Source organism: Castor canadensis, chromosome 12 (genome assembly GCF_047511655.1).
Source record: "Castor canadensis chromosome 12, mCasCan1.hap1v2, whole genome shotgun sequence".
In the NCBI taxonomy this organism is placed as follows: Eukaryota; Metazoa; Chordata; class Mammalia; order Rodentia; family Castoridae; genus Castor; species Castor canadensis.
The window spans coordinates 11,342,263-11,364,247 of NC_133397.1; the positions used below are offsets into that span (position 1 = coordinate 11,342,263).

The 21,985-nt window shown below is 34.1% G+C and overlaps 1 pseudogene; it reads left to right on the forward strand.

Moving 5' to 3' along the window:
• Positions 1-20,926: 20,926 nt before the first annotated feature.
• LOC109674827 (large ribosomal subunit protein eL21-like) lies at positions 20,927-21,456 on the forward strand (annotated as a pseudogene).
• The last annotated feature ends 529 nt before the right edge of the window (positions 21,457-21,985 follow it).

Below are 21,985 nucleotides of genomic sequence, written 5' to 3' on the forward strand. Positions count from 1 at the left end.
TGAACACATGAAGAAATTAAGTATAGAAGTAGATGGATTAGAGGTGTGTTAAAGTGATACTGTAGCTGCTTTGTGAATGTGAAGTCCTGTTACAAACTCCAGCCCTACCAAAAAATAAAAACCCAGAATCAAAAATGAAATATATAGGTAGAAATCATAAAAATAGCAACAAACAGAAATCTGTAGCTGAAGAACAATAATGGAAGTGCAATGCAGATGAAGGAATTAATCAAATAGAGAAATTAATCAACTATATAAAAAAGAAATCATTTGAAAATACCCAAAAAGCAAAAAGAGAAAAACTAAACAATGAAAAGAAATGATGCACATCATCAAGAGAGGAATTTAAGAAAATATGAGAAATAAAGAAAGATAGTAAGATTACTTTAAAAAGTAATGACGTAAATCTGGAGTTATGAGGATCCAGATACATGATGTTGGAGAGTCTCTAAACAGTTTCAACCCAAAGAATATTTTATCAAGACACATTATAACCAAACTATCAAATAGAAGGGAAGGACAGAGGGAGAAAGAGAGTGAAGAAAAGGCTTGAAGGCAACAAGAGAAAGAACACTTGTAAAATACAAGGGACCAATGATCAGGCTATCAGCGAATTTTTTTTTTCAGTAGAAAATTTGGAGGACAGGAGAAAATGGGAAGAATATTTAAAGTGTTGAATGTTAAAACCAAACCAAAAAACAACAGCTGACCATGAATTTAACTGTCAAAGCTAAAGATGCTTATTTTACTACACAAATAAAAGCTTAGAGAGTTATTTCTTCATCCAAACTACTCTGTAAGCAATGTTAAAGAGACATCTTTAAATTGGACAAAATGATAGCAATTATTAATATGGAAACATATGAAAGTATAAAACTCACTGATAAAAGTTGTTTATAGTCAAATTCAGAATGGCCAATTAGTGTAATGGTGATGTGTCAATCTCTTATAACTAGTATGAAGACTAAAATGCAACTTCAAGTCATGTATCTACAGTAATTTGTTAAGGTACAAACAATATAGAAGCATAAATTATGCCATGAAAAATTAAATGTGTGAGTGGGGAAAGGTAAATGTGTACAGTTTAATCCAATCCAATAGCACATTAATTCTTGAACATTAAGTAAGATTTATCTCAGTGATATAAAGATGACTCAACATATGCAAACAAATAAATAGGATACAACACATCAACAGAATAAAGAACAAAGTTATATGATCCTTTCAATAAATGTAGAGAAGACAGTTGATCCCTTCATATTAAGCACTCTGAATAAGTTATATACAGGAGTATACCTTAACATAAGGTCATGTATAACACGTTAACATCATATAGAATTGAGAAATGCCAAAAGTTTTAAGATCAGAAACAAGACTGTGATGCACACTTTCACCACTTGTATTCAACATAATGTTCGCAGTCCTGGCAGGGTGATTAACCCAGACAAAGAAATAAAAGGAATCCAAGTCAGAAATGAGGAAGTCAAATAGTCACTGTTTGCAGATGAAATGATTATATATGTGGAAAACCACAAACATGCTAGCAAAAAACAAAGAAAGAAATTTAGAAATAAGTTTATTCAGCAAAGTTGCAGTACATAAAATCAGCATACAAAACCCAGCAGCATTAGTATTCACCAATAGTGAATTGTGTGAAATAGAATTTTAAGAAGCAATCCCATTTACAATAGATTTTTAAAAATCTAGAAATAAAATTAGCCAAAGAATGAAATAATTCTATGATGAAAACTACAAAACATCAACGAGATGAATTTGAGAGGACACACAGAGAACAAAGAAAGCACCAGGTAGCATTACAGATCCTCTGAGGTCCATCTCCACTGAAGAGTTTTTGGTTCATATTCATCAATTTCACAATTCCTTGAAATGGCATGGTGTTCAGCAATGGAAATTATTGGTAATAATCTCCTCAAGTGAACATAATAGAGAGGAATGGGGAAGAATTGCAACAACTGATTATTTTAATTGTTGGAGTATGCTGTGCCTGGTGTGATATTCACATTCTCTTGTTCAATCTGACAGTTTAGAGGCAAACAGTATCATCTCCATTTTGAAAAGATAAAACTGAAGTTGAAGGTGCAAAAAAGCCTTGTTCAAGGTCACACAGATAGGAAGTCATGAAAGTGGATTAAAATGAATGTCTTTTTGATTCAAAGTTTGTCATTTCCCCATTTTATCTTATTTCTTTAAACTCTTTCTTGGCTAACATTTGTTTTAGGTTTCCATTCTTTGAGGAGATGTACCACAACTCTCATATATAATCATTAACTATTCTATTTAAATGTGTCATGTGAAGAATGTTTCTAATTTTCCTAACACTTATGAACGACAGATATTATTTCCTGATTTGTTTTCAGGCCTATTGAATTACAGTTAGCAATAAAATATTTGAGGGGGAAGAGTGTGATTTTTGATATATGTATACATTGTTTTAGGAACAGCACAGTCAAGCAATTAACACAAGTATTACTTTGCATAATTTTGTTATATTATTTTAAATACTTAGGATTTACTCTTTTAGGAAATTTTTAGTTACTCTGATCACAGTGCTACACATCAAGTTCCCAGAACTCATCCATCTTTTTTTTTATTGTTTTATTATTCATATGTGCATACAAGGCTTGGGTCATTACTCCCCCCTGCCCCCACCCTCTCCCTTACTACCCACTTCACCCCCTCCCTCTCCCCTCCACCCCCTCAATACCCAGCAGAAACTATTTTGCTCTTATCTCTAATTTTGTTGTAGAGAGAGTATAAGCAATAATAGGAAGGAACAAGGGTTTTTGTTGGTTGAGATAAGGATAGCTATACAGGGAGTTGACTCACATTAATTTCCTGTGCGTGTGTGTTACCTTCTAGGTTAATTCTTTTTGATCTCACCTTTTCTCTAGTTCCTGGTCCCCTTTTCCTATTGGGCTCAATTGCTTTTAAGGTATCTGCTTTAGTTTCTTTGCGTTAAGGGCAACAAATGCTAGCTAATTTTTTAGGTGTCTTACCTATCCTCACCCCTCCCTTGTGTGCTCTCACTTTTATCATGTGCTCAAAGTCCAATCCCCTTGTTGTGTTTGCCCTTGATCTAATGTCCTCAGATGAGGGAGAACATACAATTTTTGGTCTTTTGGGCCAGGCTAACCTCACTCGGAATGATGTTCTCCAATTCCATCCATTTACCAGCGAATGATAACATTTCATTCTTCTTCAAGGCTGCATAAAATTCCATTGTGTATAGATACCACATTTTCTTAATCCATTCGTCAGTGGTGGAGCATCTTGGCTGTTTCCATAACTTGACTATTGTGAATAGTGCAGCAATAAACATGGGTGTGCAGGTGCCTCTGGAGTAACCTGTGTCACAGTCTTTTGGGTATATCCCCAAGAATGTTATTGCTGGATCAAATGATCAATCAATGTTTAGCTTTTAAGTAGCCTCCAAATTTTTTTCCAGAGTGGTTGTACTAGTTTACATTCCCACCAACAGTGTATGAGGGTTTCTTTTTCCCCACATCCTCGCCAACACCTGTTGTTGGTGGTGTTGCTAATGATGGCTGTTATAACAGGGGTGAGGTGGAATCTTAGTGTGGTTTTAATTTGCATTTCCTTTATTGCTAGAGATGATGAGCATTTTTTCATGTGTTTTTTGGCCATTAGAATTTCTTCTTTTGAGAAAGTTCTGTTTAGTTCACTTGCCTATTTCTTTATTGGTTCATTAGTTTTGGGAGAATTTAGTTTTTTAAGTTCTCTATATATTCTGGTTATCAGTCCTTTGTCTGATGTGTAGCTGGCAAATATTTTCTCCCACTCTGTGGGTGTTCTCTTCAGTTTAGAGACCATTTCTTTTGATGAACAGAAGCTTTTTAGTTTTATGAGGTCCCATTTATCTATGCTATGTCTTAGTTGCTGTGCTGCTGGGGTTTTGTTGAGAAAGTTCTTACCTATACCTACTAACTCCAGAGTATTTCCTACTCTTTCCTGTATTTGACTTTAGAGTTTGTGGTCTGATATTAAGATCCTTGATCCATTTTGAGTTAATCTTGGTATAGGGTGATATACATGGATCTAGTTTCAGGTTTTTGCAGACTGCTAACCAGTTTTCCCAGCAGTTTTTGTTGAAGAGGCTGCTATTTCTCCATTGCATACTTTTAGCTCCTTTGTCAAAGATAAGTTGCTTATAGTTGTGTGGCTTCATATCTGGGTCCTCTATTCTGTTCCACTGGTCTTCATGTCTGTTTTTGTGCCAGTACCATGCTGTTTTTATCGTTACTGCTTTGTAATATAGTTTGAAGTCAGGTATTGTGATACTTCCTGCATTGTTCTTTTGACTGAGTATTGCCTTCGCTATTCGTGGCCTCTTGTGTTTCCATATAAATTTAACAGTAGATTTTTCAATCTCTTTAATGAATGTCATTGGGATTTTGATGGGAATTACATTAAACATGTAGATTACTTTTGGTAGTATAGGCATTTTTACTATGTTGATTCTGCCAATCCATGAGCATGGGAGATCTCTCCACTTTCTATAGTCTTCCTCAATCTCTTTCTTCCGAAGTGTATAGTTTTCTTTGTAGAGGTCTTTCACATCTTTTGTTAGGTTTACACCTAGGTATTTGATTTTTTTTTTGAGGCTATTGTAAATGGAATTGTTGTCATACATTCTTTTTCCGTTTGCTCATTGTTAGTGTATAGAAATGCTAATGATTTTTCTATGTTGATTTTATATCCTGCTACCTTGCTATAGCTATTGACGATGTCTAGGAGCTTCTGCATAGAGTTTTTTGGGTCTTTAAGGTATAGGATCCTGTCTTCTGCAAATTGGGATATTTTGACAGTTTCTTTACCTATTTGTATTCCTTTTATTCCTTCTTCTTGCCTAATTGCTCTGGCTAGGAACTCAAGTACTGTGTTGAATAGGAGTGGAGATAGTGGGCATCCTTGTCTGGTTCCTGATCTTAGAGGGAATGGTTTCAGTTTTTCTCCATTAAGTATAATGCTGGCTGTAGGTTTGTCATATATAGCTTTTATAATGTTGAGGAACTTTCCTTCTGTTCCTAGTTTTCTTAGAGCTTTTATCATGAAATGGTGTTGGATCTTATCAAAGGCTTTTTCTGCATCTATTGAGATGATCACATGGTTTTTGTCTTTGCTTCTGTTAATGTGGTTTATTACGTTTATTGATTTTCGTATGTTGAACCACCCCTGCATTCCTGGGATGAAGCCTACTTGGTCGTGGTGAATAATCTTTTTGATGTGTTGTTGAATTCAGTTTGCCATTATTTTGTTGAGGATTTTTGCATCAATGTTCATTAAGGAGATTGGCCTATAGTTCTTTTTGGAGGTGTCTTTGCCTGGTTTTGCGATAAGTGTAATACTTACAAAATTCATAAAATGTGTTAGGCAGTTTTCCTTCCCTCTCTATTTCATGGAACAGTTTGAGGAGGGTTGGTGTCAGTTCTTCTTTAAAGGTCTGATAGAATTCAGCAGGGAATCCATAAGGTCCTGGACTTTTCTTTTCAGGGAGACTCTTGATTGCTGCTTCAATTTCACTTTGTGTTATAGATCTATTCAGGTGATTAATTTCCTCTTGGTTCAGTTTTAAATGATCATATGTATCTAGAAATCTGTCCATTTCTTTAAGATTTTCTAATTTATTTGAATATAGGCTCTCGAAGTAGTCTCTGATGATTTCCTGGACTTCCATGGTTTGTTGTTATCTTCTCTTTTGCATTCCTGATTCTACTAATTTGGGTTTTTTCTCTCCTCATTTTAGTCAGGTTTGCCAGGGGCCTATCAATCTTGTTTAGTTTTTCAAAGAACCAACTTTTTGTTTCATTAATTTTTTGTATGGTTTTTTTGGTTTCTATTTCATTGATTTCAGCTCTTACTTTTATTATTTCTCTTCTTCTATTTGTTTTGGGATTTGCTTGTTCTTGTTTTTCTAGGAGTTTGAAATGTATCATTAGGTCATTGATTTGGGATCTTTCAGTCTTTTTAATATATGCACTCATGGCTATAAACTTTCCTCTCAGGACTGCCTTTGCTGTGTCCCAGAGGTTCCGGTAGGTTGTTTTTTCATTTTCATTGACTTCCCGGAACTTTTTAATTTCCTCTTTTATTTCGTCAGTGACCCATTGTTCATTAAGTAATGAGTTACTCAGTTTCCAGCTGTTTGCATGTTTTTTGTCTTTACTTTTGTTGTTGAGTTCTACTTTTACTGCATTGTGATCAGATAGTATGCACGGTATAATTTTTATTTTCTTATATTTGCTGAGGCTTGCTTTGTGCCCTAGGATATGATCTATTTTGGAGAAGGTTCCATGGGCTGCTGAGAAGAATGTATATTGTGTAGAAGTTGGATGAAATGTTCTGTAGACATCAAGTAGGTCCATTTGATCTATTGTATATTTTAGATCTTGGATTTCTTTATTGATTTTTTGTTTGGATGACCTATCTATTGATGATAATGGGGTCTTAAAGTCTCCCACGACCACTGTGTTGGAGTTAATATATGCTTTTAGGTCTTTCAGGGTATGTTTGATGAAATTGGGTGCATTGACATTGGGTGCATACAGGTTGATAATCATTATTTCCTTTTGGTCTATTTCCCCTTTTATTAGTATGAAATGTCCTTCTTTATCTCATCTGATCAATGTAGGTTTGAAGTCTACTTTGTCAGAGATAAGTATTGCTACTCCTGCTTGTTTTCGGAGGCCATTGGCTTGGTAAATCTTCTTCCGCCCTTTCATCCTAAGCCTATGCTTATTTCTGTTGGTGAGATGGGTGTCCTGTAAGCAACAAATTGTTGGATCTTCCTTTTTAATCCATCTCATCAAGCGGTGCCTTTTGATGGGTGAATTAAGTCCATTAACATTAAGCGTTAGTACTGATAGGTATGTGGTGATTCCTGTCATTTAGTTGTCTTAGTTTGAAGGTTTGATTGTGTGTACCTAAGTTGGGGTTATTCTCTACTGCCTTGCTTTTTCTTTTCCTGTGGTTTGGTGCTGCCTGTCTTTTCATGATTAAGTTGGGTTTCACTTTCTCTGTGCAGAATCCCTTGAAGAATCTTTTGTAGTGGTGGCTTTGTGGTCACATATTGTTTTAGTTTCTGCTTATCATGGAAGACTTTTATTGCTCCATCTATTTTGAATGATAGTTTTGCTTGGTAGAGTATCCTGGGGTTGAAGTTATTTTCATTCAGTGCCCGAAGATATCACCCCACGCTCTTCTTGCTTTTAATGTTTCTGTTGAGAAGTCTGCTGTGATTTTGATGGGTTTACCTTTGTATGTTACTTGTTTTTTCTGTCTTACAGCCTCAACATTCTTTCCCTAGTACTCATCCATCTTATATATGAAAGTTTGTAAGTTTTGACTAACAGTTCCCTATTCCCACCACCCTCTGAGCTCTGCTAGTTGTACTTTATTTATTTCAGTTTGAATTTTCAGATTCCATATATAAATGAGCTTATATACTATTTATGCTCTATGCCAGTAATATTTTATTTACGTTCCCCAAAGATCATCCACGTTGTTACAAGGGCAGGATTTCCTTCTCTTTTTAACAGGACAAATACTGTTTAATTTTATATATTTGTACATATATATTTAATTTTATGTGTGTATGCATTATATTTGCTTTATGCATTCATCTACTAGTGGGAATTTATGTTGTTCACATGTTTAAGTGTCTGGAAGAATGCTGCTAATAATAAGGGAGTACAGCTATCTCTTCACGATATTGATTTCCTTAATATATATGCTCAGAAGTGAGAGTTCCAGATCATATGGTGGTTCCATTTTCAACTTTTATGGAATCTTGCTACTATTTCTTATAATACCCTTAACAAACAGAAATATGTGAGGGTTCCTCATTCCTGCACATCCTCACCAACACTTGTCACTGTTAGGGTTAACAAAAGGAAGCCATGTTAGAAGTAGACCTCCTCCCCCTTGAAGGTGACTTACTGGAAACTCTACCCAGTCCTAGTGAAAAATAAACATCCACTTTTAGCCATTTACTAGAAACCCCCACCTGACCTAGAATGAATAATCTCCCCTTAAGACATCATCTCAGAGGGCCATTGGGGATTTTCCGGCCCAGCAACCTTCCTGGGACTTCTCTACCCACCTTCTGTATCTACCCTTACCCTGTAAGCTGTTGTGGGCTCAACTCTCTTGCTGGGGAACCCTTCCATAGAACCCACTTTTCCACAATAAACTTTCTGCTGGTTCTGAGCTGTCTTCCTGCCTATCCATTCTGTACCCCTTTCATTCTAACAGTCACCTTTTGACATTTTGTAAGATAACCATCCTAACATGTGTTAAGTAATACCTTCTTGTGGTTCGGATTTGCATTACTCAGATGTTTATATATATATATATATTTATATATATATATATTTATTTTTTATATAAATATATATATATACACAAATATATGTGTTTGTGTATATATATATATATATATATATATTTATATATGTTCTTTGGAAAAATATGTGCTTGAGCACATTTTGCCTATTCTAACTGGGTTATTTGACTTTTTATAATTAAGTTGTGAGGATTCTTTACATATGTTGAATTTTTACCCCAAACTGGGCATAGAGATAGCATCTTTTGCTCTATTGGGGTTTTGTTTTTTTTTTTGCTGTGCAGAAACTTTTTATTTTGTTTATTTTTCCATTGCTTACTTGTGGCATTACTATCATATTCAACAGGTTAATGACCAAAACAAATGTCATGGAGCTCTTCCTCTAACTTTTCTTCTAGAAATATTACAGTTTTGGGTCTTATATTTAAGTCATTAATCCACTTAAGTTGAGTTTTGTTTATGGGGTAAGATAAGCATTCAATTTTACATTTTACATGTGGATCTAATTCCCTTTATTGAAGACATTATCTTTCCTACCTTGTGTCTTTCAAAGCTTTGGAGTCATAAATGCTTGAGTCTATTTGTGAACTTTCTGCATTGTTCCACTGGACTACACATTTGCTTTTATGCCTGTACCATACTATTTTTATGGCTGTTGATTTGTGACGTAATTTGAAATCAGAGGATTGATGCACCCACCTTTGTTTGGTCTTTGGTTTGGGTGCCTATGTTTTGATTTCCAAAAAAATTTTGACATTTTTAACTCTGTCTCTAGAAATATCATGGTAATTTTCATAGGGATTACACTGAATCTCTGGATTATTTCAGATGGTATGAACATTTCAATTCTATTGATTTGTTGATCCTTTGGACAATTTTCAATTTATTCCATCAATAATTTATTCTATCAACAGTTTCAGTCTGCAGATCTTTTGGTGCATTGGCTAAATTTGTTCTTAATTTAACTTGATATGCAATTATATATAGGGTTGTTTCCTTAATTTATTTTTCAGACACTTTGCTTTAGTATATAAAAACACTGGTGCTTCTTTATTTTATTTTATATTATTTATTTTTTGACAGTCTTTTATTATCATATTATTGTTGTATTGGGAGTATATTGTGACATTTACAAAAGTTCTTACAATATATCATATCATAGTTGAATTCACCCCCTCCATCATTCTCCTTCAACCCCTCCCCTCACACCTGGAATACTTTCCACAAGTCTCATTTTTCCAATTTCATATGAGTATATAAATTTCCACCATATTCATCCTCTTACACCTTTTCCTTATATCGTCCCCCCTCCCACAGGTATAATCCCCAGGAAGGTTCCCCAGAACCTTCCTGTTCTCCATTTTTTAAAAAAAAACATTTTTATTTGTTTAAGATAGCTACATAGGGAGTTTGTGAGATTCCATGTATATATGTATTATAACCCTAATTAGCACATCCCCTCCAGTTTTTCACTTTCTACCCCAGTTCTCTTCTTATGATGGTTTCAACATGTTTAAAAGTTCTATATTCATTTTTGTGTAGGAAGTACATTACCCACATTTATCTGCTTAACTTCCTTCTTTTACCCTCCCTGTCTCGTATGTGACCTCCCTTTAGTGTGACCTGTTTTTCATAATATTGCTTGTATTTGTATTGGGCCTGTATATCACATTTGAGAGAAAACATCTGGCCTTTGGCTTTCTGACCCTGGCTAACTTCACTGAAGATGATATCCTCCAGTTTCTGCAAATGCACTGAATGTGTTTACTAGATTTTTGTTGGAGACTGCCATCCACTAACACAGATAATTTTAATTCTTCCTTTCTGATTTGGATGCTTTTATTTCGCTTCATTTTCTCACTGATAGGTTAGGACTTCTAGCACTATGCTGAATAGAAGTGGTGAAAGTAGAATCTTTACCTTCTTCCTGAACTTAGAGGAAAAGCTTTCAGCTTTCAGCATTGAGCGTGATGTTAGATATGGGAACATTGTCATATGGGAGCATTACTGCTTTGAGGGGCATTCTTTCTACATCTGATTTTTTGGAGTGTTTATGATTAAAGGATGTTGAATTGTGTCAAATGACTTTCCTTCATTTTCAGAGAGATATTCATAGGATTTTTATCCATCCTTCTATTAATGAATTGTGTTATATGTACTTATTTGTATGCATTGGGCCATTCTTGCATCCTAGGAATAAATTGCATTTGATTTATTTTTAATGATGAATTTAGTTTTCTAGTATTTTGATGAATAATGTTTGTCAGGGATATTGATTTGTGATTTATTTTTTTGCAGTGTTGTTTGCTGGTCTTGTACAATAAGTTTGGAAGTGGTCCCTCCTTTTCACTTTTTTGGAAGGTTTTGAGAATTGTCATTAATTATTCTTTAAATGTTTGTAGAATATACCAGGGAAAGCATCAATTTGTAAACTTTTCTTTCAAGGGAGATTTTTTTTGTACAACACTGAGGTTTTGAACTCAGGGCCTGGAGCTTTCTAGGCAAATATTCTACCACTTGAGTCATGTCCTCAGTCCTTTTTGCTTTAATTAGTTTTCAGACAGAACCTTGTGCATTTTGCCTAGAGAAGGCCTCAGAGTACAATCTTTCTAAGTATGCCTCCCAAGAAGCTCGGATTTTGATGAGAAACACCATGCTTGACTAGTTTATTGAGATGGAGTCTCACTACCTTTCTGCCTCAGCTGGCCACAAATTGTGATTTTCCTAATCCCTTCCTCCCTTGTAGCTGGTCTTATACATATGAACTAGTTTCCCTGGTCTTTGAAGGGAGATTTTGATTATTAATTCAATCACCTTACTCATGATTACTCTATTCAGATTTTATTTCTTCATGTTTAAGTCTTGGTAAATTGTATGTTTCTAGGAATTTTTTCATTTCTTGTAGGTTAATTCATTCATTAATATGTAACTTCACAGTAATCGAATCTTTGTATTTTTGTGATATTAATTACACGTTTCTTCTTTAACCGTCTCTTTAAGTTTTTTCTCAATTAATCTAAAGTTGCATCATATTTATTTATCATTTCAAAAAATCCAACTGTTTAGTAATCTTATGTTTTTTTCTAGTCTCTGTTTTATTTATTTCTGCTATGATTATTTTTATTTCTCTCCTTTCAAGTTTGACCTTGATTTTTGTTTTTTTCCCTAGGTCTTTGCGTTTTGTTATGTATTTATAGCTATAAACTCCCCTCAGAACTGCTTTGATGGCTTCACTACAATCTGCTACAATTGGTTTCCATTTTGTTTGAGTCAAAATATTTTCTTTATTTTCCTTTAGATGTCTTTTTTTCTCCCACTTGTTTGTTTTAGAACTTATTTAATTTCTATATGTTTGTGAGTTCTCCACTTTTTCATGCTTTCAACTCCAGTTTCATACTATTGTATTTAGAATACATACTCTATGATTTAATGTTTTTAAATGTATTAAGAATTCTTATGCAACCTAAGAATAATAGGCACCTGCTACTGTGGTCTGGTTTATTCTGTATGTCTATTGGTACATTTGATCCAATAGAGTCCAAGTTCAGTATTTCCTTGCTGATTTTCTGTTGACATTATCTATGCATTGTTGAACTCAGGACTCTGAACCTCTGATTGGTATCAGGTCTATTTTCCCCTTCATATCAGTCAATATTTGCTTAATATTTTAGGTGGTCTGATGTTGGATGCATATATATCCATAGAGGTTACATTTTATTTTTGACTTGCCTACTTGGTCTGGTAGAATTATAACTTTTACTGTCTTTGGGTTTTGATTTACATGGAATCTCTTCATTTCTCATCTTTGTCTTCAACTATAAGGCAACCTGCTTACTGATAGAATATATTTACATCTTGTTTTTCCATTTGTCTTCTTCCAGTCTTGTAATTTACTCACTTTATATTTAAAGTAATTATGATAATAATTGTTTACCTTTTTTTCTGCTGTTTCATAGATGTTTGTTGCTTTCTGCTTATCTTAGCCTATTCCTTTTTGGGTTTCTCCAGTGGTATGTTTGATTCCTTTTTCTTTTTTTGGCTTTGTGCATCTAGTATAGGTTTTTGCACTTAAGATTTATATAAAATATAACAGTCTGTTTAAATTAACAAATCAACTGCAATAGAATATCAAAACTTTACATTTTAAGATTACATTTTAAAGCATACACATAAATTATACATGTTTATAGGCTATCATGTGGTGTTCGTTTTTCTTTTCCCAAGCATTCGTGATTTCTTTTTATTTTTGTTTTAATTACCTTATTATTATTGTACTGGTACAATAATACATTTATTATTACATTGTGTACTACAAAACTTCTCACAGTGTGTCATAATTGAATTCACTCCCTCCATCGTTCTCTTTCATCTTCTCTCCTTCACTCCTGGAATAGGTTCAACAGGTCTCATTTTTCCATTTTCATACACAAGTACATGATATTTCCACCACATTCAGCCTCCTATACCATTTCCTTATCTCCAACCTCCTGAGACAAACCTGTTTTACCTTCCTCTTCTCCATTGTCATATGGTATTTAAACACACATAAATTTATAAGGTTCCAGTCAAGGTAAACATACACATTTATCAAGTCTTCTTGGTGAACATATTCAAAAGCCCTTTTTCCTAGTTATTTTCAAATAATCAATACATAATTATTATCTGTAGCCACACTACCATGCAATAAAACACCAGAGACAATTTTTCCACTCTGACTATAACTTAGTATCCCATTGATCAATCTTTTTCCATCATTCTCTCATCTTTACTTCTCCAAGCTCTGGTAATTATCACTGGACTTCCAATATTTATGAGATTGATATTTTTAGGTTCTATCTCTAAGAAAGATCATATGGTATTCGTCTTTCTTTGCTAGCATTATGTCACGTGACATAATGACTTCCACTTCCATCCATAATGATGCAAATGATGGGATTCCCTATATTTTATGTCTGGATAATATTCTATTAGGCATATACACAACATTTTCTTTTTTCATCAGTAGATAGACATTGAGGTTGTTCTCGTTTCTTTACTATTGTGAGTGAATAGTACCACAATACATGCAGACAGGCAGATGCTTCCTTGACGTACTGATTCCATGTACTTTGGATGTGAATACCAACTGTTGGATCATAGGAGGTTCTAAATTTGGTTCTTTAAGTAACCTCCATGCTGATTTTCATTTTGGTTGGACTAATTTGCATTTCCACCCACAACATGTACAGGTTCTCTTTACTCTGCATGATTGCCAGCAGATACTATTTTTCAATATTTGATAGGGGTCAATATTGCTGGATGAGGTGATGTATCATTGCAGTTTTGATACACATTTCCCTGATAATTAGAGATGTTGAGCATTTTTCCATATATCCTTTGGCCATTTACAGGTCTGTAAAGAAATGTCTGCTTAGATCCTTTTTTATCCCTTCTTTTTTATCCAGTATTGGTGATTGGATTTAGGGACCAGTATGCTGCCACTTCAGTCATACCCCCAGTCTTTTTAGCTTTTAGTTGCTTTCAGATAGTGCTAATGCTAACTTGGCCATGGCTGACCACAAAGCATGACCCCTCTACCTCCTCCTCATGAATAGTTGGGAGGACAGGTGTGAGACAACATGCCTGACTGCTGTCTTTCATTTTATAATCTGAGTTTTTGTTGAGTATTTGGGTTCCTTATAGATTCTGGATATTAACCTCTTGCCATATGAATAATTTGCAAAGTCATTTGTCTCTTCATTTTGTTGATTTTTCCTTTGATGTATAAACATTTTCAGCTCGATAAAACACCATTTGTCTATTTCTGCTTTTGTTTCCTGTGCTTTTGGGGACTTTTGCAGGAAATTCTTGCCTATTATTACAATATCTGAATGCTTTTCTCTTGTTTTTTCTATTAACTTCATGGTTATATTGCCTCACATTTTGACCTTAAAGCTGTTAAATTTTGAGTTGTTTTTTAAACTATTAAGAGATAAACACCTAATTTCATACTTATGCATGTGGATATCAAATTTTCTAAGTATTTCTTATAGAAGGAGAATGTCTTTCCCCAATGTGTGTTGTCAGCATCTTAGTTAATGATAGGTTGGGTATCAGTGTGCAGGTATATTTCTAGGTTCTCTGTTGTAGAGCAGTGCTCCATGTGTCTGTTTTTATGCTGATGCTATGGTCATTTGATTACTACAGCTTGATAGCACATACTGAAGTCAGATATTGTAATGCCCCTGCTTTGTCTTTTTGCTCAAGATGGCTTTATCTATTTTTTTTCTTGCTATCATTGTTGGGGTTTTTTGGCTGCTTGTTTTTTTTTATGTTGGCATACAATTTTTAGGATTATGTGAAGAGTGTGACTGGACTTTTGAAGGGAATGCACTTAAATTGTAGCATATTTTAGGTAGTAAGTACATTTTAATAGTATTGATTCTTTTAATCCATGAATAAAGATCACTTCTACTACCATAGTTACTTTTGCCAATGAAGTTAAGAAATCAGTCTGAACAAGAACAAAGTGTCTATACTTCATTGTCAAATGCAATGTAAATCCAGTGAAATAAGAACATCATTCTCCTACTCAGTAATGTTAACAATTTATTGGTTTTTATTTCAATTCATTTTCTAATTTTTAAAAATTAAGCCTTAAAAATTTCCTATAAATTGCACAGGATAAGAATTATTATATTTATTACAGATAAGCAAAATACCTTCTAATAGATATGTTCCCTAGACTTTTATCAGAAGACAGTGATGGTCCAGGAACTCAAACTCTTTGGTTAAGGTATTTCAGCCCCTTCAAACCAGGTCTCCATCCTCTTCTATGAAGCCAGATGAGTAAAGTTTTGTTCCCTTCAAAGATACTAAATCTACTCAAATGCAACTTTTCTGTCTTTTTAAATCCCCTGTGCTGTTTCTCTGAGAGACATTTTTCAAAATTTTGTCTAGAATTTTAAATAATAGATGACTTTACCTTACTGAAAACACAATGTGTTATTATACATCTTTAGTTTAGAAAACTTCTAAAGTGACAAACATGGATTCTTAAAGGATTAAACTTGGAGAACCAGGGACTCTCAGTCTCAGAGAGAGTCTGGCAGAGGGGAGTAAAGAGGCCAACTTGCTGTAAAGTTTAAACTATTATAACAGCTCTTATGAAAGTTAAAAATAAAGAATCTTGCTGTTAGTAAATTGCTTTATTTTTGTTTTCAAATGTGCACAATTCCTAGTGTCAGATAAACTAATATAGTCAGGATAATATAAATTCCATGGAGCATACTATTTATACTTTTTGACATTCCTCAAGAACAGTAGCAAAGACATTCACAAAGAATGTGTTTAATAAAAGAATATACTCCCTTTAGTCTGTAGGTTTTACAGCATACAAAAATGTTTGGAAGGTGGTATTGAGTTGGAATAACCAAATATGTATATAGACATGATCAGTTGTTGTAGACCACAAACCAGTAATAGCAATTTCAAGATGATGTTGAATTCCTTTGGAAAAGAAAGTTGCCTCCAGATAATTGTGCTTTGTACTAGAAATATACAAAGTCTCCCCACCAGATGGAATTTTTAGCATTTGAGGAGACATAAGGATTAAGGATTATCCCAATTTGTATTCAGCTCACAAGATGGTGAGAGCTGATTAATTTTCTGCTTATAACAGCTTTAAAACCAATTTCTCATTGTTAGAATAGTGAAATTAGCAGTTGCAGGGAAAATTGGGAGACAGACAAATCTAGATTTTTGTAAGTTGCTGTCAAAGGTTATTTGAGAAATTTTCAAATTTTTTTATGTATCCAAATACCTATACTCAGCTCTTTTTTTTGAGAGGGTCTGCAGTGGGGATTGAACTTGGGGCCTCACACTTGTTAGGCAAGCACTATACCACTCAAGCGAGTCCATCAGCTTTTTTTGTTGTTGGTTATTTGTGAGACAGGGTCTTGCTTATGTCCTGGGACTGGGGGTTTTGGACTACAATCTTCCTTTGTGCTTTCTCACATCACTGGCATGACAGGTGGGCAACACTGGGCCCAGTTGTTGGTTAAGATGTGCTCTTACAAATTTTGTGCCCAGGATGGCCTCAAACCATAATTCTCCTGATCTCTGCCTCTTGAGTAGCTAGGATTACAAGCTTGAGTCATTACACCCGGCCTTCTATGTTTAATTTTTAAAAATATTCTAAGACATAATAATATATAATATGCATATATATTTAAATCCTATATAGGACACTGTGATCAAATGTGTGGTCATAGACACATACTTACATGTGTATATGTTTATATGTGTGTATTCATTTATGTACATGTGTGTATGTATGTTAGTGTATGTGTGAATGTGTGTATGTATGTGTGTGAATGTACGTGAGTATGTGTGTGAGTGTGTGTGTGAGTGTGTATATATGAATGTGTGGGGTTAGATTTTCCACTGTGTGATCTCCTTTGCTATTTTCTGCAAGGCAGGCTAGGCTTTGCTATTTACAACATAACCAAAAGGACACTATGAAAAGAGCAAGGGTATAAGAGTTCAATTACAGTCTTTCTATTTAACAGTTAAACAGCAAAATGGGAAAGTGTCTTAGGATTATTTCCTTGAGCTAAACAAATTTTTTTTATCCAGACCATTCAAAATATGTGAACTTCACCTCTCATCTCTAGGATGTTCTATTGGTAAAATAAGAATATGTTAAGCAAGTCTAAATATAACATTGATATAAGAATCAAGTGTTATAAAATAGGAAAAATGCTTTCCATAATATGTGCCATGCAGAAGACCCTCAATAAAGACAAGCTATTATCACCATCATTCTATATTCATTCTTGTATAGGAAGTACATTAACCATATTCATCTTCTTAATTTCTTTCTTTTATTCTCCTCCTCTCATATGTGACCTCCCCTTTGTGTGACCTTTTCTTCATAATATTATTGTATTTCAGGTCTATATTCCACATATGACAGAAAATGTGTTTTTTGGTCTTCTGGACCTGGCTAATTTCACTTAAGATGATGTTCTCCAGTTCCATCCATTTACCTGCAAATGACAAAATTTCATTTTTCTTTGTGGCTGAATAAAATTCAGCCACATATTTATTTATTGTACATAAATACCACATTTTCTTAACCCATTCATCTGTAGTGGGGCATATTGGCTATTTTCATAGATTAGCTATTGTGAGTAATGCTGCAATAAACATGGCCATGCAGATTTCTTTATTGTAACCTGACTTACATTGCTTTGGATATATCGTGAAGAGAGGTGTTGCTGGATCATATGGCAGTTCTATTTTTAGTTTTTTGAAGAGCTTCCATACAATTTTCCACAGTGGTTGTACTAATTTACATTCCCACCAGCAGTGCTTAAGTGTTCTTTCTTTCCCCACATCCTCACCAATATGTGCTGTCATTTGTATTCTTGATGGTAACCAGAAGTGATATGGAATCCTAATGTGGTTTTGATTTGCATTTCTTTTATGGCACTTCTTCTTTTGAATGGGCTCTGTTCAGTTCATTTACCCATTTCTTCATTGTCATTGATCTTTTAGGAGTTTATTCTCTTATCCTGTATATTCTGGTTATCAATCCTTCTTAAGATGTATAGCTGGCAAAGATTTTCTCCCATTCTGTGGGTAGCCTCTTTAATGCAGAAACCATTTCTTTCATTGTGCCAAAGCATTTTAATTTCATGTAGTCCCATTTGTCAATACTTTGTCTTAGTTTCTGAGCCATTTGAGTTCTACTGAGTAAGTTATTGCCTATGCCTATTGCTTCTAGTGTATCTATCCCCTGATCTTTCCTGTACTAGCTTCAGAGTTTCAGATCTTATATTAAGGTCCGTAATCCAATTTGAGCTGATACTTGTACAGGGTGACAAACATATATCTAGTTTCAAGTTTCTGCATGCAGATATCCAGTTTTCTCAGCAGCATTTGTTGAAGAAGCTGTCTTTTTTCCATTTTATGGTTTTGGTGCCTTTATCAAAAGTTAGGTGGGCATAGGTACATGAATTCATATCTGGGTCTTCTATTCTGCTCCACTGGTCTTCATATCTGTTTTTGTATCAGTTCCATACTGCAGTATAAATTGAAGCCGGGTACTGTGATATCTCCAGCATTACTCTTTTTCATCAATATTGCCTTGCTTATTTGCAGTCTTTTGTGCTTCCAAATAAACATTAGGTGTTGATTTTTCAATCTCTGTGCTGAATGTCATTTGGATTTTGATGGGAATTTTGTTAAACCCTTAGATTGCTTTTGGAGATATAGTCATTTTCACTATATTGAGTCTACCAATCCATGAACATGGGAGATCTTTCCATCTTCTGTAGTCTTCTTTGATTTCTTCAGTGGTTTACAGTTTTCCTTGTAGAGTTCTTTCACATCCTTTGTTAACTTTATTCATAGTTGTTTTATTTTTTCAGACTATTTTTCTAGATTCTTTCTCAATCTGTTCGTTCTTGGTGTCTAGAAAGGCTACTGATTTTTGTAGATTGATTTCATATCCTGCAACTTTGCTGAAATTGTTTTTGATGCCTAGGAGTTTTTTGGTGGAGAATTTCAGATCTTTTAGTTATAAGATCATGTTGTCTGCAAATAGGGATAGTTTGACTATCTCCTTTCCAATTTGTATTCCTTTTATTTCTTCTTCCTGTCTTATTGTTCTGGCTAGGAATTCCAAGACTGTGTTGAGTAACAGTGGAGAGAGTTGACAACCTTATGTATTTCCTGCCTTTAGAGTGAATGTTTTCAGTTTTTCCCCATTTAGTATGATTTTGTCAATAGAATTGTCATACATAGCCTTTATTGTGTTGAGGTATATTCCTTCTATTCCTAGTTTCATCAGAGTTTTTGTCACAAAAGGATGTTGAATTCTATTGAATGCTTTTTCTATCTATTGAGATGGTCTTTGTTTCTGTTAATATGCTGTATTTCATTTAATGATTTCTGTATGTTGAACTATCCCTTCACCCCTGCAATGAACCCAACCTGATCTTTGTGTATGTTTTTTTTTTTTTGACATGCTGTTGATCAGTTTGCCAATGGTTTATTGAAGATTTTTGCATTTATGTTCATTAAAGAGATTAGCCTGTAATTCTTTTTTTGTGTGTGTGTCCTTGTCTAGTATATGAATGAGTGCAATATTGGCTCCATAAAATGAGTTTGGCAGTGTTCCTTCCTTTTCTATTTCACAGAAAAGTTTAAGGAGTGTTGGTATTAGTTCTTTCTTAAAGGTCTGGTAGAATTCAGCAGAGAATTTGTCAGGTCTTCAACTGTTCTTTTGTTGGAGACTTTTTATTGCCATTTCAATTTCATGTTATAGATCTATTCAGATGATTCATATCCTCTTGGTTCAGGTTTGGATAGTTATATGTGTCTAGAAATTTGTTCATTTCTTCTAGATTTTCCAATTTATTTGAATATAGGTTTTCAAAATAGTCCCTAATGATCCCTTGGATTTCCTTGGTGTTTTTGTTATTACTTCTTTTTTCATTTCTAATTATATCAATTTGGGTCTTCCTTCTTCATTTTAGTCAGGTTGGCCAGGGATTTTCAATTTTGTTTGCTTTTTTTTTTAAAGATCCAGCTTTTTGTTTCATTTATTCTTTTTATGGTTTTTTGTTCACCATTTCATTTATTTCAGACCTTATTTTTATCATTTCTGTCCTTCTGCTTATTTTGGATTTAGCTTTTTCTTATTTTTCTAGTAGTTTAATGTATAGCACTAGATTGCTTATTTGAGATCTTTCTGTTTTTTCAGTATATGCACTCACAGCTGTAAATTTTCCCCTTAGGACGACCTTTGCTGTGCCCATAGGTTCTGATAGGTTATGCTTTCATTTTCATTAAATTCCAGGAACTTTTTGATTTCCTCACTTATTTCTTTGATGACCTACTGACTGTGGAGCAATGTGTTATTCAACCTCCAATTATTTTATTTTTTTCTGCTGCTTCTTTTATACTAACATTTTTACACTAAAAAAATTTGTATCTCGAAACATAATTCCTAACAGGATAGTGTTAGATCTGAGATTAGGTCATGAGGGCTCTGTACTCATGAATGGGATTAGTACCATTATAATGGAGACTCCAAAGAGCTAGCTAATCCTTTCTACCATGTGAGGACACAGTAAGAAGTCTCTATCTATGAAGTAGAAACTGGGGCACACACTAGGTATGAAATCTCTGGGTATGATAATCTTGGACTTTCCAACTTCCAGAAGTGAGAACAATAAGTTTCTGTGTATATAAACTACCAAGTGTATGCTATTTTCTTATAGCAACCTGAATGAATTTAAACTGGCCATTTATATTAGCTTCTAAAAAGAGAAAAACAAGAGGCTAAACATCATATAAGTAGAATACAATGTTGGTGACTTGTTTACAATAAAGGGGAAAAATGATACTTTTAATAAGATGAAAATGTTTTGTCTTGATTTGGTTTTCTGTATACCAATCTGTACACCTATAAAAGGATGAACTAAATTATGTCAAAAATTAAAAATCATCATAAATAAATTGTAAACCATTATCATCCAGTAATTCACCAAAATGACAAACACAAAGGGAAAGAGAAAAGGAACCTGATATACATTTTCTAGGCCTTTTAGTAAAGATGGAGTTGTTCCTTTGTCCACATACAGGAAAATCTATAGGGAGGATGATACTGTAGATATAAAGGGATAGGTACTGTTCAAGAAGGAATGCCCCACAAATGTTACCATGGCAAGACTGGAAGACTGCAGTGTTACCCACGGCATTGTTACGAACAAGCAAGTTAAAGGCAAGATTCTTGCCAAGAAAACTAATGTGTGTATTGAGCTTAGTAAGCACTCTAAGACCTGAAGTGGCTTCTAGAAAGTCATGAAGGAAAATTATCAGAGAAAGAAAGAAGTCAAAGAGAAAGGAACTGGCTTCAACTGAAGTTCTAGCCTGCACCACCCAAAGAAGCCCACTTTGTGAGAACCACTGGGAAGGAGCCTGAGCTGTTGGAACCTATTCCTTATGAATCCATGGCACAATGGATATTAAAAAAAAAGACTCTAGACTATGAAAAAACAAATAATAAAAATAAATTATAAACCATTATTCTCTCTCTCTTTTTCTCTCTTTCATACACACACACGCACACACACATACACACACACACATACCATTAAGAAATCAAAGATGCCCATCAACATTTTGAACTTGATTTGAAGTAAAATGTTCTCCCTACTCTCCACACCTTCATCTCAATCTGGGCTACAAATCTAGCATAAGAAAGGGAGGATTGTTTAAATTATTCTTTTTCTCTACTCCAGATTTAAAAAAGAAAAGGAGGAAGAGAAGAATATATATTAAAAATCTTAATTGAGCTAGGGTCTTCATAATAATACAGAGACATAATCCCTATTAAGCATATGTTAGTGTCATTCAGAGACAGTATAAGTAGGAGTTTGAGACTTAGAAAAAGTCTTCACTGAACTAAAAGTGTAATAATATCAATTGCTTGCCATGTGCTAATCACTGGAACTTTTGTTATTCCTATTTTTAGAAAGGGAAATTGAGGCACAGAGGATTAGAGATTAAGTAATTTGCAAAAATCTGTCAAGCTTTCTCTGACTTTTT